This window comes from Pyrgilauda ruficollis, unplaced genomic scaffold, assembly GCF_017590135.1.
Source record: "Pyrgilauda ruficollis isolate IOZ18807 unplaced genomic scaffold, ASM1759013v1 scaffold3, whole genome shotgun sequence".
Classification (NCBI taxonomy): Eukaryota; Metazoa; Chordata; class Aves; order Passeriformes; family Passeridae; genus Pyrgilauda; species Pyrgilauda ruficollis.
In genome coordinates, this window is record NW_024524377.1 from 152,035 (window position 1) to 168,439 (window position 16,405).

At 41.0% G+C, this 16,405-nt stretch overlaps 1 protein-coding gene across 6 annotated transcripts in view; it reads right to left on the reverse strand.

Annotated features, from left to right (window-relative positions):
* MBD5 (methyl-CpG binding domain protein 5) overlaps nucleotides 1-16,405 on the reverse strand; it is a 111,831-nt gene that overhangs the window by 55,771 nt on the left and 39,655 nt on the right. For all 6 annotated transcript variants that reach the window (XM_041472823.1, XM_041472822.1, XM_041472821.1 and 3 more), the window contains exon 2: nucleotides 14,072-14,169. The gene's annotated coding sequence lies outside the window, so the exon portion shown is untranslated. The remainder of the gene's footprint in view (nucleotides 1-14,071; nucleotides 14,170-16,405) is intronic.

A 16,405-nucleotide genomic window follows, 5' to 3' on the forward strand; every position in this document is an offset into this window, starting at 1 on the left:
TGTGAGCTGCTGTTCCTCCAACCAGCCTCTCCTGTATTTCAGTATCTTTGGGCTCTATTTTTTGAGCAGATCCAAACTGAGCCAAATTTAAAGGATCTGAATGGTCCCATCACGTTCAAAAAGTTCAGGGCTGAAATAATTCCATACACAAAGAACCTGGTGGGATTTTAAAAGCACCTTTCAAGGGATGGCAGCGCTGTGCCAGGGGAGAAAACTTCAATCTGCTTTGCTGGAATGTGTGAATGTGCAAAAGTGGCAACCAAACCTAAACAAAACTAGGACCTAAAATAACCTCAAACTGGAATTCTACTTTTGCCCCCTCTTTGGATGAACATGATCAGCAAGTGTGAGGAACAGGACCTTCATTTGAGCAACCAAAGTCTCAGAGAATGCCAGCAAAACATGGTTTTCAGCCTAAAGACAAAATTAAGCCATTCTGTAAATGGCACCAGTGCACAGAAAATGCCTACTTTAGCTCCTGCTCAGTTGCAGAGAACAGATGGAAACATTTTGTTTGGTCAAAAATTATTCCTTGATAATTTAGTATTTCTCCCTAATATCAAGATAGCCTGAAAACCAGTAAGAGCATCTTTAATTTTCCATGAAGTGAGATCTGTGCACGGGTTGGGGCTTTTTTAACATCATTAGTGATCAGGTTTTACATCAGTTGAGTTTCTTGCTCTGTGGCACCATCCAAAGCTTTTAGCAACCTCATAATATATAATACATAATATATAACATAAAAATATATAATATAAAATATAATAGAGACTATATTATAGATAAATAATGATTATCACTATGATATTATTATTATTATTATTACTTATACTACTACAATTTTTTTTCTTTCTATTTTCCCTTAACAGCTTCAAATAACAGTGCCCAGGTCTTTCCACAACTCAGGTCCTTGCAGGTAACAGTTAACTGGTACTAAGTAGAAGGACTGAATTGGTAAATCTCAAGTAAGGTTACAAAGAGTCAACACAAGGCAGATACAGGCTCCTGAATTATTTATTTTCTGAACTATAAACATGTCCTCTGCTAAACCACCAGAATTGAGAATCTGCTGGTGCAGGCAGATGCTCATTTTGCATACTAGGGCTTCACTACAAAGTGGTGTAAACTTACTCAAGGTAAGAATTTACCCTAAAACACACATGAAAATGTCTTGGATGGACACACCAAATAATTTGGCTTTTAGGGCTGCAGGTCAGCCCAATTGAGCACATGATGGTGAACAAAGGAGGTTAAAAAAATTTGTTCCTCAGCACCTTCAAGTATTTTAGGCAGCAGAGAAAAATTAGCAGCTTAAACCAAGGTTTTTCCCAAACAGACTTTTGTTTTGCTTGTCCAAAGAAACATTAAATACAGAAAATATGAATTCACCTGCAATAACACTGTACTCTCACATTCTCCAAATTATCATCAAGGGCTATTATTGTACCTATTTAGCAAAATATTTTACATCAGTGGCTCTCCCCACTCGATGTAACCACATCATTTTGTGGCACAATTAATGTGACAGCACAAACATTCCTCCTGCTTTATTAATTGAATTAATTGTCTTGGTCCAAACCCCAAACCCATAACAAGCTCTAAATTTGTTGCAACCACACCATGAATGGCAGCTTGGGCTTTGTAAAAAAAGTCTCAAAGCCTGGCACAGAGCAGCTGTGGCTGCCCTTGAGCTGGACCCTGGTTCCTGCTGGGAATTTCAGAGTTTCTGTGCTGCCAGGCACTGACCCCAGGAGAACACTGCACTGACCTGAGGCCCTGGAGAAGCTTCCAAAATGGAATGACAGAACTGGGATTGTGGGTGTGGAGTTTGGATAGAAGTGTGTGATATCACAGGCTGGGAAACTCAGAGTTTAAGGTTTAGAATATAGTGATGTATATAGAGCAAGATGATGGGGGGTTTTAGGACAGAAGCTAGTCCTTCTTCACCTTCTTCCTTCTAAACTTAGGTAGTATTGTGTAATTGGATAAAAAGTCTACATTACAAGACATGAGTAGTTAGTTACAAAGTTAAAAGTAAAAATAATTGAGGTGTCATTTCTTAACTAAACAGTTTATCCTTAAAAGTCCTTCTAGAGAGAGAGACACAGCTCCATTTTTACCTTGTTAGAGTGAAGCACTGTAGAACTCACACTCTGTGAGACTATAATACAAATAAGAATTAATAAACATCTGAGTCCAAACAAAAAATATCATCTCACAATTTAATCCCAACCTTAACAAAAAAGAAACAAAAGAAACAACATTAGTGATGTGAGGGTTCCCTAGATGCCTGGAAGTGCCCAAGTCCAGGCTGGAAGGGGCTTGGAGCAACCTGGGACAGTGAAATTCTGTCCCTGCCAGAATTGGGATGGATTAGGATGAGCTTTAAAGTTCTCCCAACCCAAACCATCCCGGGATTCCATGAATTTCTATACAATTCTGTACAATTTCTGCACCTCTGGATAAATTCTGCCAGTAAGTTTGATAAAAATCCATTTTTGTAGCTCATTTTCCAGCTGTTTTCTGAATACAGAAGACATTAAACCAATGAAGAGGAGCAGAATCTTGTTTTAACATTTGCCTTCAAATTTTTGCGAGATCAGCAACAGGAGATGATTTGGGAAGGGCCATGGATGTAACCAGGGGTGTGGAGTCATCCTGAGGAACAGATCCAACACACCTGCAGAGTAATGATTTTCTCTGCCCAAAATGATTGCACACACAGGCAGGGACTTGAGAGATGATTTTGGAGAAGCTGAGCCAAACTGAAAAGTCTCTTCACACAGAATTGAAAATTGTTTTTAAAATTTCCCACTCTTCAAGAGTAACACTCAAAAAAAATCTTAATCCATGAAGCTTTTTGGAACTACTGCAAGTTAATTTAACACGTTGTGTTGCTCTGAAGTTAAGGTCACACATTCTGCCATCATCTTGTGCATGAATTTTGATTTCCCTCAGCATTATGGTATTTGTCATTCATGGAATCATCTCAGGTTAAGGCAAATGGTGAAATGTTGCATCAGGTTGTATTTTATTAACTGCAATCGAGGATTTCAGGTATTTTGTACTGTTGCAGAAGCAACATGTGTACATTTACATGCAGTGACTGTTGTATCCAAGGAAAAGCCACTCAGTGATTTACAGCCACAGCACTCAAGCACAATTATCAGCTTTGAAACCCATCAATTTGGGTTTTTTTTCCCCCTTTCTTTCTTGCTTTTAGCTGGCACTAGCACAAGGAGTTCTGGCATAGACTGTTTTCAGTTTGCACACATTTCAAACCAGCGCTGATTTCCTGGGACAGAGGATTTAGAATTGCCACATTCCCTTTAAGAGAGCAGCATTTGCAACAGTAAAGATTTCTTGTATTTTTAACTGTTGGGCTTCCAGCACTCAAAGCAAGGCTCATTTTCTCTTTCCATTAAAAAGTGACTTTTTTTTCTCAAACCAGTGAAAAGTCTAACAAGGCAAATGTGTCTTCTTTCCTCTCTTTAAATTTAATAAAGTGTCAGGACTTAACTCTAGGCTTAGCTTTTGTTCTTTGGAAGGGACAAAAAGGAACAAGCATCCCATTTATTTTTGGTAGCTTTTGGTGTAACCTCAACACAATTTAACATATTCTTCTATTTTTTAGGCAAAAAGTCATATTGCTGCTCAGGTGCATTCCAGGAGATGCCAGAGAGCTTTCTGGAATGTTAGTTGTGAAGTTATCAGCTACTAAACTTCTTTCTGGAAGTGTTTTCTGGAACACTGTAAATCTTGGTGGTTTTAACCACCTAATGAGTTTCCACAGTGATTCCCTCAGGGATGACTCCTCCTGGAAAATCACCTGTTGGGAGCCTTGGCACCTTCCCTGGGAGGGTGGGGAGGGGCTGGGCTGGAATTCCCAGAGCAGCTGCGGCTGCCCTTGGATCTCTGGAGGTGCCCAAGGCCAGGTTGGATGGGCTTGGAGCAGCCTGGGATAGTGGGAGGTATCCCTGCCCGTGGATTGGGATGATTTAATGTCCTTTTCAACCCAACCCATTCCACGATCCCGTGACAATCTGGGATGTGAAGCTTTGGGAATTCACCTTGCCAGAGGCCATGGTGAACGAACACGTTGGTGTCCTGCTCCCAAATATCCACACAGAACTTCCCACTGAAGGGAAACCTCCTGGGGAGCCACCAGGCACCAGCACAGCTCAGGGTGACCCCAAGGGAGTGAAGGGACAGGAGGAAAGCTCTGCTCCCACCTCCCAAACCCCTGAAGCTGTTTTGGGACAGGTTCTGGTGAACCACTGAAACAACAGGAGCTGAAGAGACAATTTGTCTCCTGCAAAGCCAAAGGCCTTCAGCCCTGTGCCCCTGTCAGCATCCACCCAGAGGTACCGTATGTGACACCTACTGAAAGCTGCTACAAAATTAAATCACCCTAATTAAGCAGCCAGCAGGCCCTCCCACTCTTCATTAGGCGTTTAGGAAAGGTCAAAAGGAAAAATCATCCAGGCCCTGGAGATGACCAACCTTTGCATCTGAAACCACACCAGGACCAGGCCTTTGAGTGAAAAGGAGATAAAAATCCAAGTTTTTCTAATGTTCAAAGGGCGCCTTGAAGGTGTCACAGGTTTTCAGTTATTTTAGTGCATTTTCTTTAGAAGCACAGATCAGAGTTTTGGTTTATTGTATTATTTACTTTCTAGTCTTGAAAGCATCAGCTCAGCATTCCGAGCTTTTAGAAATAGTCTGTTTTCTTCTACTGTCAGGCCTTGAGCTGCTGTGGACAAGGACAAACTCCAGATCCATTTGGACAAATCCAGATGTGCCACAGGTTGTCCCACCACTCACTTTTGTTGGCCAAACCCTGAATTTAGTAATTTATTAAACTTAAATCATCAAGTTGCAGATATTACATCAAGATCCACTGATAGAAGAATTCATGCTTATTTTCTATAGACCTTCACTAGAAAACCTCATCAGAAATACCTTCAATACTTCTCCAAAATCTTTATTTTTTACCTTTTTTTTTGAGTTACAGAATCAAGGAAATGAAGAACTGGGATGGCTTCAGCACTGACAGTGTTTCTAGATGAGTTCAAGGACAGGCAAGAAGAAATTTAACTGGTTTGGAATCTCTGTCCTAGAGCTCATCCTGCAAAACCTGATGCAGAATTACCTAAATGTCTGAAAAGCACTGAAATTCAGGAATGGAGCACTGAAATTCAGGAATGGAGCAGTGAAATTCAGGAATGGAGCACTGAAATTCAGGAATGGAGCAGTGAAATTCAGGAATGGAGCAGTGAAATTCAGGAATGGAGCACTGAAATTCAGGAATGGAGCACTGAAATTCAGGAATGGAACAGTGAAATTCAGGAATGGAGCTCAGTCATGACAGAGCTGTGTTTGTGATTCTGTCATTTGGGCATGTAAGTGAAATTCTTTTTCAGCTCTGCCATCAAGAGTCAGGACTCCAGGATTCAGCAATTTCAGCTGGACAATCCTCAATCTGATCTTAAAATCACATTTTTATCATCACTAAATCACATTTAGTTCACTGCTAGAACACACAGTTCAATCCTAGATTCATATTTTATAAATTCCTATTTCCACCTAAACAAATAATTTACCACTGTGTCAGTCCAGCAGATCTTTTGTATGTTGTGGTTTGGGCTTTTCTTCCTCCCTTTAGAAAATTGTTTTTAAAATTTCCCACTTTTGAAGAGTAACACTCTGAAAAACTTAATCCATGAAGCTTTTTGGAACTACAGCAAGAATATTTCCCATTATTGTAAATATTCCATGAACTTGAATCTAAGCTAGAATTTACTCCAAGGAGCACAGCCCTGCTATTCCAACAAGAAGGAAGAGTGTAATCCTTCCAAGCTCTTGCTCCCCTTCCCTTCATCCCACTTTTCAAGTTCACTTCCCAGGCTGAGGGGCTAAACTGCTTTCAGCTTCTTACATCCTTGTGGATTTAGGGATTGATCACAGAGGAGGAAGCCAGACCCTTCTTTCCTTCCAGCCAGCAATGTAATCCCCCTGACCTGAACCCAAAAATCACTTATGGTTTTAGCTTAGAATTTAGAAATTCCTCCAGAATTTCTCCAGAGTGGGAGAGGATGGACCATGCTGGAATTGTGTCGCTCCACACCTGGAGTGCAGGCTCTGAACACACAGCAGTGCCATCTGATCTCCCTCACAATTTGGTGTGCAACTATTTATTTGGGACAGCACAAGCCTTACCTTAAGAAATGTTTCAGCCTCTGAAAAAATCTCTGTTTAAAACCTACCACATGGTGTGTGTATCAGTAATTTAGGGGATAAAAACCAAGGCACATCAGGAGTGCAGCCACAAATGTTGCACGTTATAAATCAAATTTATGCCACAGAGCCAGAGCAGGACACTGGGCTGGGCTCCTCAGCTCCCTGGTTGGGAGACCATTTCCACACAAATGCCTTGCACAAACTTTTCCCAACTGGCATGGTTTTTCCTTTCTGCAAGAAGTGCAAGAGAAGGCTGAAGCACAAACACAGCTGAGGGAGGGGCACAAGGAATAATGAACTGCAACAACAAGAAGCTAAAATACTGTTAGGCAGGGTTTAATATGTATAAAACACAGAAAAAACCTCAGTCCAGATCACAGAATGGTTAAAGTTGGAAAAGAAGTCTAAGATCATCCAGATGAGAGGCAGAAGAGGAGGAATTTTATATAAAAGCATTTTGTTGCTATTATGGGTAATTAATATGGAACCAGTTTTCTGGGTGCTGTGCTGAGCTCACTGTCAGTCCCAGGCTCTGAAACAAGATCAGGGAGCTGTGAGCAGGGTCTGTGAAAGGTGATAGCCTGGGAGCTGCAGGAGGGCTGGGAACAGTCACTGGGCTGGCTTCTGGCTCCTGAAATTCACACAGTCCCACAGGGGATGGGCTTGGAAGCTCATCCAGTGCCACCCCTGCCATGGCAGGGACACATCCCCCTGTCCCAGGCTACTCCAGCCTGGCCTTGGGCACTGCCAGGGATCCAGGGGCAGCCACAGCCGCTCTGGGAATTCCAGCCCACCCAGGAATTCCTAATTCCCAATCTCCCATCCATCCCTGCCCTCTGGCAGTGGGAGCCATTCCCTGGCTCCTGTCCCTCCATCCCTTGTCGCCAGTCCCTCTCCAGCTCTCCTGGAGCCCTTTTAGGAACTAGAAAGTCACCCTAGAGCTCTTCCTTATTCTCCCTTGATGCCTAGAAAAGCAAAAGGACCTGTCTGGGGCAGGAAATCCAATCCTGCAGGAAGCAGATCCAGATATGTCAGACACAACCACACAAGCCATACCCAGTGAGTGCCCCACTCCCATCTTCACTCAGGACAGGTTTCCCAAGAAGTATTCCTGGTTTGAAGGATTTTTTAATGGATGATCCACACTCCCCTCTTCACAAAATTCTCGAACATCCATGGAGGAGATCCTTGAATCAATCCCTGCTTTATTCTGGAACTCTGGGTCAGCCTCTGCTCCAGGGCAGCCTCAAGGCATCACTATAACTTTGGGCATTAAACCTGGGCTCCCAGAGTGTGTTTTTGCAGGGATCAGGTTTGTGATTCCCATCTCCTGCTCTGGTCTCATCAGCCTGTCCTTATCCCTGTCCCTGCAGCTGCAGCCAGGCTGGTCCTTCCTAATTATAAACCATCTTTAAGTGGAATTTTAGCTCCACATTCCTGCAGCCCAAATCAAAACTATTCATGGAGAATGTGTAATTTTGTATTTTAAATACGTTTAGATGGGACCATCATGATAATCTGAGGGCACTGGCCCTCCTGCAGAAACATCTGTGTCAAAGCAGGGACTTGTCCCCTTCTGTGGTCTATTTTTAAAACCTTGAAATGTATTTTAGATTTTAGATCATCAAGGAAATGCAATTTAAGACGAATCAGAAAAAAAAAAAAAAGTTTTATGTATGGATTAGTTCATAATTATAATTTCCACTGAAAAGGCATTAGAAAAAAGTCTTTTAAGTACTAAGAAAGAGAAAAACCAACTGAATTATGGAAAAACATTCAGTGGGAACCCCCAGATGTTATACCCTTGTGCTCAGGAGGGTGCCTGGCTCACCTTTAAACCCTCCCAATCCTTTCCAAGAGAAGACTTTGTAAAAGAGCTGGTTTTACAGGATTGCAGGGCTGCAGAACAGGGCCACCCACATGATTTCCTGACATGGAAAAATCAGCCAAATATTGATAATATGGCTTTACTGGTTTTAAGTAGCCTGATCAGTAGTTTTTAACCACCTGAATCAGGGATTTGCTAACTTGCTTCATTGGAAGATAAAAGTTTAGTAGTTTCCAGTGAGTTTTGAAGTGCCCTTCACAGGAACAAAGCTCTTTCTCTCCCATCACCAGTTCCCAAGAACTGTTTTCCAAGGATCACAATCAACTGAGTAATAAATCTTAACCTGATCAAGGCATGTGGATATCATTCTCATACAACACTCAGAGGCAGTTTACTCAGCTTTCTGCACTTCCAGTGGTATTATAAGGCAGAATGGTGTAAAGAACCCCAGCTGAAGGCTGTGTGTGATGGGGATACATTGAATTCTATACTCTGAGAATACAATATCAACTGAAAGCTGCTCCATGAGAACTTCATGGAACACAAAGAGGATCCTCCAGTCGGAACACCCACGTGTCAGACTATTCCTGAGTGCCATTGTGCCTCCTGTCACCTGCTCATTTGCCTGCAGGATCTGTCCTCTGCAAATGTCACTTGCTGCCACTCAAATGCTGAAATTGTGCTGCAGATAAAAAGAAAACTTAAGGAAAAAGATTTTATATATATATATATATAAAGGCCTGAACCAACATAAATGTCTGCACTGGCAAAGGTATAAAACTTCTAAATAAGAATTAGCAGCATAAATAAATGGTGTTGGAATTATCTTGGGCAGGTTAAATATACATTATAATACCTATAATATTTATGATTTTCCTCTGTTGCCTTTTATTGAAGGGGCACCTGTAGCCAGGTTTTGCTGTTCCCTCGTTGGGACAGGAATGAACCAACAATTCACTCCTGGAGCTGCTTCCTGGTGAATTATTTATTATCAAATCACACAGAGATTCACCAGTGGACTCCCATTTATGTGGTACAGAAACAAAAGCATTTTGTTTTCTAACACCTAAACAAGAAGCACCTCAAACAGATTCCTGCTGCCATTGAAAATTCCCTGGGATCTGTGTCCTGAACAGCTTTAGTTCCTGGATTAAGGACTGATCAAAAAAGAGGAGATATTTTAACTTTTGATGAATTTTTCAACAGAAACTTGACTTCATCTTCCCTTTCCCTAAATTCAGCTGTTTTGCCCCTACTCCCAGAATGGCACCAATAAAGTGAGGGTGGAATTGGGTTGGGTTAATGGTTGGACTCTGGGACCTTAAAGGTCTTTTCCAACCCAAATGCTTCCCTGATTCTGAGATGAAACCTCCAAGAAATGGGATGAATCCTTTGAAGTGATCCAAACTTAGTTTGGGAGGCTGAGCCAAAGCCAGCTGTGGCAATTCCTGCCCCACCTTGGTGAGAATCTTCCCCTCTCAGGAATATTTTTCAGCAATGTGGTAAAAAATAAAAATAACCCTTTTTGTGCGCAGCTCAGGAGGATCACCACAGGTTTGGAGAGAAGAGAGACTCTTTTCTTCAGAAACTGGCTGTGTTTGATTTTAAAAGCATCCCTGGTTTTAATTTGCAAGCATTTCCCTGGGCTGGGATCCTTCTAGGAAAAGGCCAGTTGAGAATCTCAAAAATGATGATGCCTTCCTAAAGCATTTCAATACATTTTTCACCATGATTGTGGTCCTCCATGGATGTGAATTGATAGGGAGGGGAAAAGAAAACAAAATTGAAACACCAAATGAAAAAAAGAATCCCTTCACAATCTTTCAGGCCACCTTAATGTAAAAAGATCAACTTTTTTAGGTTTTCATTAACAGCTATAATTTAAATTTGCTGCACTTGAGCTTCCTTTTTTTTTTTTTTTCTTTTTTTCAGAAGGAATTATTAAAACAAAAATCAATGATCTGAGTTTGGTTTGTTGGTTCAACAGAAAAGAATAATTTGGTTTACCTTAAGTACTACACTATACATTCTTCTTTTAAATATAATTTATAATTAATAAATAATGACAGGAGCTCTTATCTATTATTTTAAATCAGTAGCCCTTTCAGCAAAAAGATGTGGCTTTTACTTCACAGAAATTTCTGGTGATATTTCAGGAAAACCGAAGGATGGAGAGATGCAACATTTTCTAATACCACAGACTGAAATAATCCAAAGCCTCAACATTTTCTGGAGATATCCCAAGAACCTCAAAACTTTCTGCAGGTATCCAGGTTCCTGGGGTTGTAGGAAGCCAATCTTTAGCTTTGCTAAGAAAAATTGACTATTAAAAAAAATTAACTGTAACAATTTTGCTATTTTGTTATGAATTCTAAAGAGAGAGGCACTGCAGGACTAAAAAGTTTTGCATTACTTAAACATTTAACTTTGAAATTACAACCAAATCTCTGAGCTTGATTAATTTGGTTACAATAAAAGAAGTGTTGGGAACATTTCCTTTTGTTCAGGGTGCCTGCTGCTCCAATTTTTCAAAATGAAAAGCCTTTGTAGTTGGTTTTATTTACAATATATGTGCAAGGAAAAATCCAAAACGCCAGCCCATAATTCAGTTTCAGAAGGAGCAGCTGGAAGAGAAACGGGGATCATAGAAAACAAACTTCTTGCAAAAACTTGGCAGAAGTGGTACAAAAATTTCTGCTCAGGCAGAGAACAACTTATCAAATCTATTACATTTCAAATGTACTTCGAAAATTTGGCTCTAAAATGCTCCTAAAAGTTGTGATATTAAAGAGCAACATTAGAAAAATGTCTTTTTTTAAACCCAAATCCTTAAAATAATTTCTGTAGGAAAAAAAATTCAAATGAAGTAGGTTTCCTTTTATTAAATTTAAGAAGGTAGAATTCGTTTATACCTCGCTTTAGAGAGAGCACCTTGGGATTTCACAAACCTCCAAGCCTTTCATATGGAAAGAAGAGAGAGCGAGACAGAAAATTGATTGTTCCCAGAAAAACATCAGGGCTTCAGAAAAGGGAAGTGGGCTCCTGCTTTTAATGACAATTCAGGAAAAATAGGCTGAGGAGAAAAGTGCTGGGAGCCAAGGCTGTCTCAGGATAAGCCAAGCCCAAAGCTTGGGAAGGACAGGGTGGGAGCAGAGCCAAGGCTCTGTGTGCCACAGCTGCACGGGTGGAATTCTGCATTCTGGAATAGCTTGCTCAGGAATGGCCCAGAGACAATGAGCCTTGGAGCTGGGGATGGCACAGGGCACTGGATGTGTCTGTCACTTAGGGCAGAGCACCAAATTCCTCCCAGTTCCACCTGGAATTTGCCAGGTTGAAAAAGATGGACAGATGCAAACCCCACTCAACTTTCCAGATGTGCAGTCCCCGGTTTCCCTGTTATTAATGCTGGATTTGCCCCCAACACAAGGAAAACCTGGAGCTGCTGAAGAGCCCAGAGGAGCCATGGAGCTGCTCCAGGGCTGGAGCCAGGCTGGGAGAGCTGGGAATGTTCCCCTGGAGAAGGGAAGGCTCCAGGCAGAGCTCAGAGCCCCTGGCAGGGCCTGAAGGGGCTCCAGGAGAGCTGGAGAGGGACTGGGGACAAGGATGGAGGGGCAGGACCCAGGGAATGGCTCCCACTGCCAGAGACAGGGATGGATGGGAGATTGGGAATTCCTGGCTGGGCTGGAATTCCCAGAGCAGCTGTGGCTGCCCCTGGATCCCTGGCAGTGCCCAAGGCCAGGCTGGAACAACCTGGGATAGTGGAAGGTGTCCCTGCCATGGAACTGGATGAATTTTAGTGACCCTTCCAACCCAAAACAGTGTGGGACTCTCCAAAACCTGTTGCTAAAAAGTGCAAGAAAGCACAAATTGTGAATCCCATCTGCAGGGAAAGGAACATCCTTCCTTCCATTTCTGAGGAAGGCAGGATTGACTAATAAAAGGCAGTGGATTGCTGGTTAAATGACATTTATTTAATGGAAGGGTTCTATAGAGGAAAATTGCAATGTTATCATATAATTAAAGATAATGCACGAGGTCTGAGTGGGTGAGGCAGGGTCAGGAAGGTTTGGGAGTATTGGACTACACAGGAATGTGGATTCCATCCAGAGAGCCCCTGCTTTTAAAAATAGATCAAATGGAACAGCAGCAGTGGCTGCAATACCTGCACAGCTGTGAGCACTTTAGTGGGGGGAAAAAAAGAGTACAAAATACAAGTTAAGATGCTGAAAATGAGAACTAAATGTTTTCTTGGAGTTCACTGGAGCATCCTGAGGTTTATCCACATGTACATATTAAAACTTTCAGGAAATAACCAGTACAACATGAACCTTACAGAGAAAAGTACTTTCCCTGCCCTAGTTTTTCACATAGAAATAAAGGGTTTTTCAGAACCCAAACACAGACTTCGATAATTATTCCCCCAAAACATTTGGTTTTCCATTTCAGAACAAATGAAAACATGCAAAGGTCTATCCTGGAAGGGAAGAGTGACAACACAACAAACAAACCAACCCCTCAATAAGGCAGAGGCATAAATAACCTCTCTTGTCTTTTAAATGGAAAAATCCTCCTTCTGGGAGTCAAAAAAATCCCCAAACTAAGGGAAAATGAAATGGGAAGAGAACTGCCTTAATTCTTTTCCTTCATTTTCAAAGACTCCATAAATGACACTCTTAATTTGTGTGGGCTAACACAGCATTTCCAAGAATTCTCTATTGACACTGCTTCAAAATAGAGATTATATATGTGTATATATTATATATGTATAGAAAGATCTGTATTATACAGCTTTGCAGAATGAGCCCTTTCCCAGCAGATCCTGATTTGACTAAAAGAAGAAAATTAATTACAAACACTGAACAAAATCAGTTTTTTAACTGTGCTGCACCAGAGCATCACCTGGGCCTCAGCATCCTAAGAACAGTGGAGGTTGTGTTCCTCAAATTCCCACCTCCTAAGAGCCACCCAAAGTTCAGATTTGAGAACTAAGGAGATTATCCATGAATTTATCCCTGCCCTTACTCAAGAGCTTTTTACAGGCTTCACTTTGAAAAGCCTCAGCTCGAGTTGGTGCCTCCAGAAGTTCAAAACTGAAGCTGGAGCCTCATTTTGGACCTCTCTGCTAAAGCAAAGAAAAGCAAATATGTAAATTCCCAGTGAATTCAAGTGCCCCATTAGGAGCTCAATTATATTCTGAAATGATGTCTTAATTGGTTTGCTCATAGATGAGCTGTACTGCTAACCAAAAATCTACTGCCATAATCAGCACTAAATTTCAGATATTGCCACACATTAAATTAACAGCAGATAATGAGTGGGAAAATTAGCTCTATTTCCATAATAGAAAAAAAAAGTCCCATATTACCTATGGTGTTTATAGAGAGTTAGTTTCAAAATAGGAAAAAATGATCCATAAACAAAACTCTCCTGAATGTCCTAACATTTATTTGGATCATTTATTGATAATAAGTAATACAAGCAGAGAAATAAATGGGACAGGATGCATCACATTTGTGCTTTCAATATTTAATTTAAAGAAGCCATACGTCTAAAATTCTATAGAAATTTTCAAGAAATTTACCACCGTTTTACCCTTTTTACACCTAATTGTTGTCTTTTTGAGCATAAGCCCCATCCTCAATTGCTCTTTAGATTTTAAGGTAGTGCTGGTTCTTATCAGTACCACAAAAATATTGTAACTGATCTGCAGCTCAAAACACTCATGAGAAAAGAAGAATAAAGGAAAACATTAAGTGCAGGAAAAAAAGAGAAGCTAAGGAAGGATGGATATTCCTGTAACTAAAGGGAGAAGAAGAAATTGAGCTCTTTCCATGGATATTTATTATTTTTAACTTCAGAATAAATTAAAATTATTATTAAAAAAAGGGCTTAAAACTTGGCAGAGTGGCCAGACTCCCAAACTTGAGCTGCTGTTCAATTTTGGAGATCAAAACCAAACTTATTACTTTGAGATAAATGCATAATGTGGATTATTTGAGTTACCTATGCTGTCTGAAGGAAACAGATTTCAGAGATCTTGTCTGTAAATGATATAATCTTCAACAGTGCTGCCTCCAGCGACCACCATCGTCAGCAAGGATCTGCACAACAACACCAGAGCAGAAAATCAGCCAGGAGAACCAAATACTGCTTGATTTATTTCTTCAAAAGACACAATTTCATGCAACACGTGAATTTAGGAGCTGCTGCTAAAAATAAAGTCACTACGTGGGAAGGGGTTGGTCTGCTTGAGGAATACGATAATTACTGTGCATTAGTATATTTAAAAATACACCTAACTTGGGGAATTCATTGTTAGACCAAAATAACAACAGCAAGGGTCCCATGAGTTAAAATTTCAATTAAATAAAATTACAAATTAGTATTGAAATGTGACATATTATAAGCACGAATAGATTATGAAAAGTTAAACCACCTCCCTAGGCTGAAATGAAAGGTAACTTTAAGACAAGGTCACTATAAATGCCAGTTATGATTTTAAAAACATAAAATTACTCAACAACATAACCCCAGAACAAAATTTGTTAGTGCTGCTTTCATAATTCAGCACTGAAGCTATGGAAAGATAAATATAAAAAATTCAATCACTAGAAAACTCATCAGGCCCAGAAGTTTTTGTCTTGTAAACAATTTTTCTTTTTTACTCAGTCAGTTCCACTTGGTTTAGACTTTCTAAGAGCATGGAGGAACCCAAGTTGAAGCAAAGGAAAACTCTCCTGAGAAAAATCACCTTTCAAACCAACTTCTGCCACAAACCAGCAAGTTATGGAATCCCTGCATGGACACTCTGCTCCTTCTAGATCTTCCAATAATCCTCACAGAGGAAATACCTCCCATCAGTCTCTGGAATTAAACTGCCCATGATTCTGTTCCCTCTCTTTCACATGGAGACCTGAGAGAGGAATTGGCTGTCCCTGCACCTCCAGCCCTGCCCAGCTGGGAATGGAGGGATCAGCCTGGGGAAGACCAGACTCAAAATGAGCCAGGAAAGTCCTAAAAAGCTGCTGGGCACGCCCTGGAAGTGACCCACAGATCACTGAGGAACTTCCAGATATGGTTCAAGGTGGAGCTGAGGGGCAGGAGAGGAAGGGAAAAAGGTTTTTTCACAATAGAAGGCTCAAGGAAGACCTGGAAGTCAGAAAGTTTCTGTGAAACAGGAGGTGAAAAAGATCTGGTGATGAGCTCAGCGTCACTGAACAACCCAACCCAGGACACCAAATGTTGGTGCACTGAGGTCCAAGAACGCCTGGAGGTGGCACTCAGGGCTCTGGTGACAAGGTGAGGATGGCCACAGCTTGGACTCCATGACCTTGGAGGGCTTTTCCAACCCCAAAACCGCTAAACCCAAACCAATCACCTTCAAATCCACACATTGTGCATCCACAACCCACAACCCCTCAGAATCAGTGGTAGTTAAGGCTGGAAAAAGCCTCTGAGACCACCACGTTCAACCAGCACCACTTTCTGACAGCTCTGTTGGCTTTGGTGTCCTTTATTTGACCTCTAACCCAACCCTAACCCAAACCCTAAGCCTAACCCAACAAAGTCCAAGGAATAAATAACTGGTGCAGAAGCCCTGGCAGTATCCAACCACTGATTCCTTTAATGAGTTCAGCACAGTTTGGATCAGTGGCTCCAAAGAGGAAAACCCACCTGCAAAAAACTGGGAAATGGATTGAGAATTGGAGTGGGAAATGGCATTTTTAAAGGGGAGAACACGTAATATGGAGCAGCTTTGGGATGATGATGAAATATTTCATTGTGCCACTTTAAAGAGATTTTGTTTGGAGTCTCCAAAGTGGTTCTGAGTCCTCCCTTAAAGTGACTCTGTTCACGTAATTTGGTGCTGAGGTTTTCTATCAACCGTGCTTCAAACTTCCCATTCAGTTCTTAATCTCCCCAGATTTTTTTTTAGTGCCATGAAAAGATCTGTATTTTATTTTTTTCCACTGACAAGTAAATCATTCTCACGTTGCCTTTGTGTTAATAGATGATATTTTCTATTTTCTTTGTGAACTGCACAGCCACAATCCAGATATTTAAACTCTGCTCCCACTGCAGATGTTATTTCTGATCAGATTTAATCATCACTCTCAAACAGAACAACTGCAATAATTGTAAGGGTATCATTAATTTTGTTCTCAAAACCTCTAAGCCTTCTCCAAGGGCTTGGAGCATCACAGCATTGGGAAGAAATTTCTTCTGTGTTTAACCACATCTTTCAAGGGAAATCTGCTGAATTTCTTGGGACCTGTTCATTTTGCTGAATGGCACCCGAGAGCTTCATTTTTCCTAAATATGATTTTATGATCATCA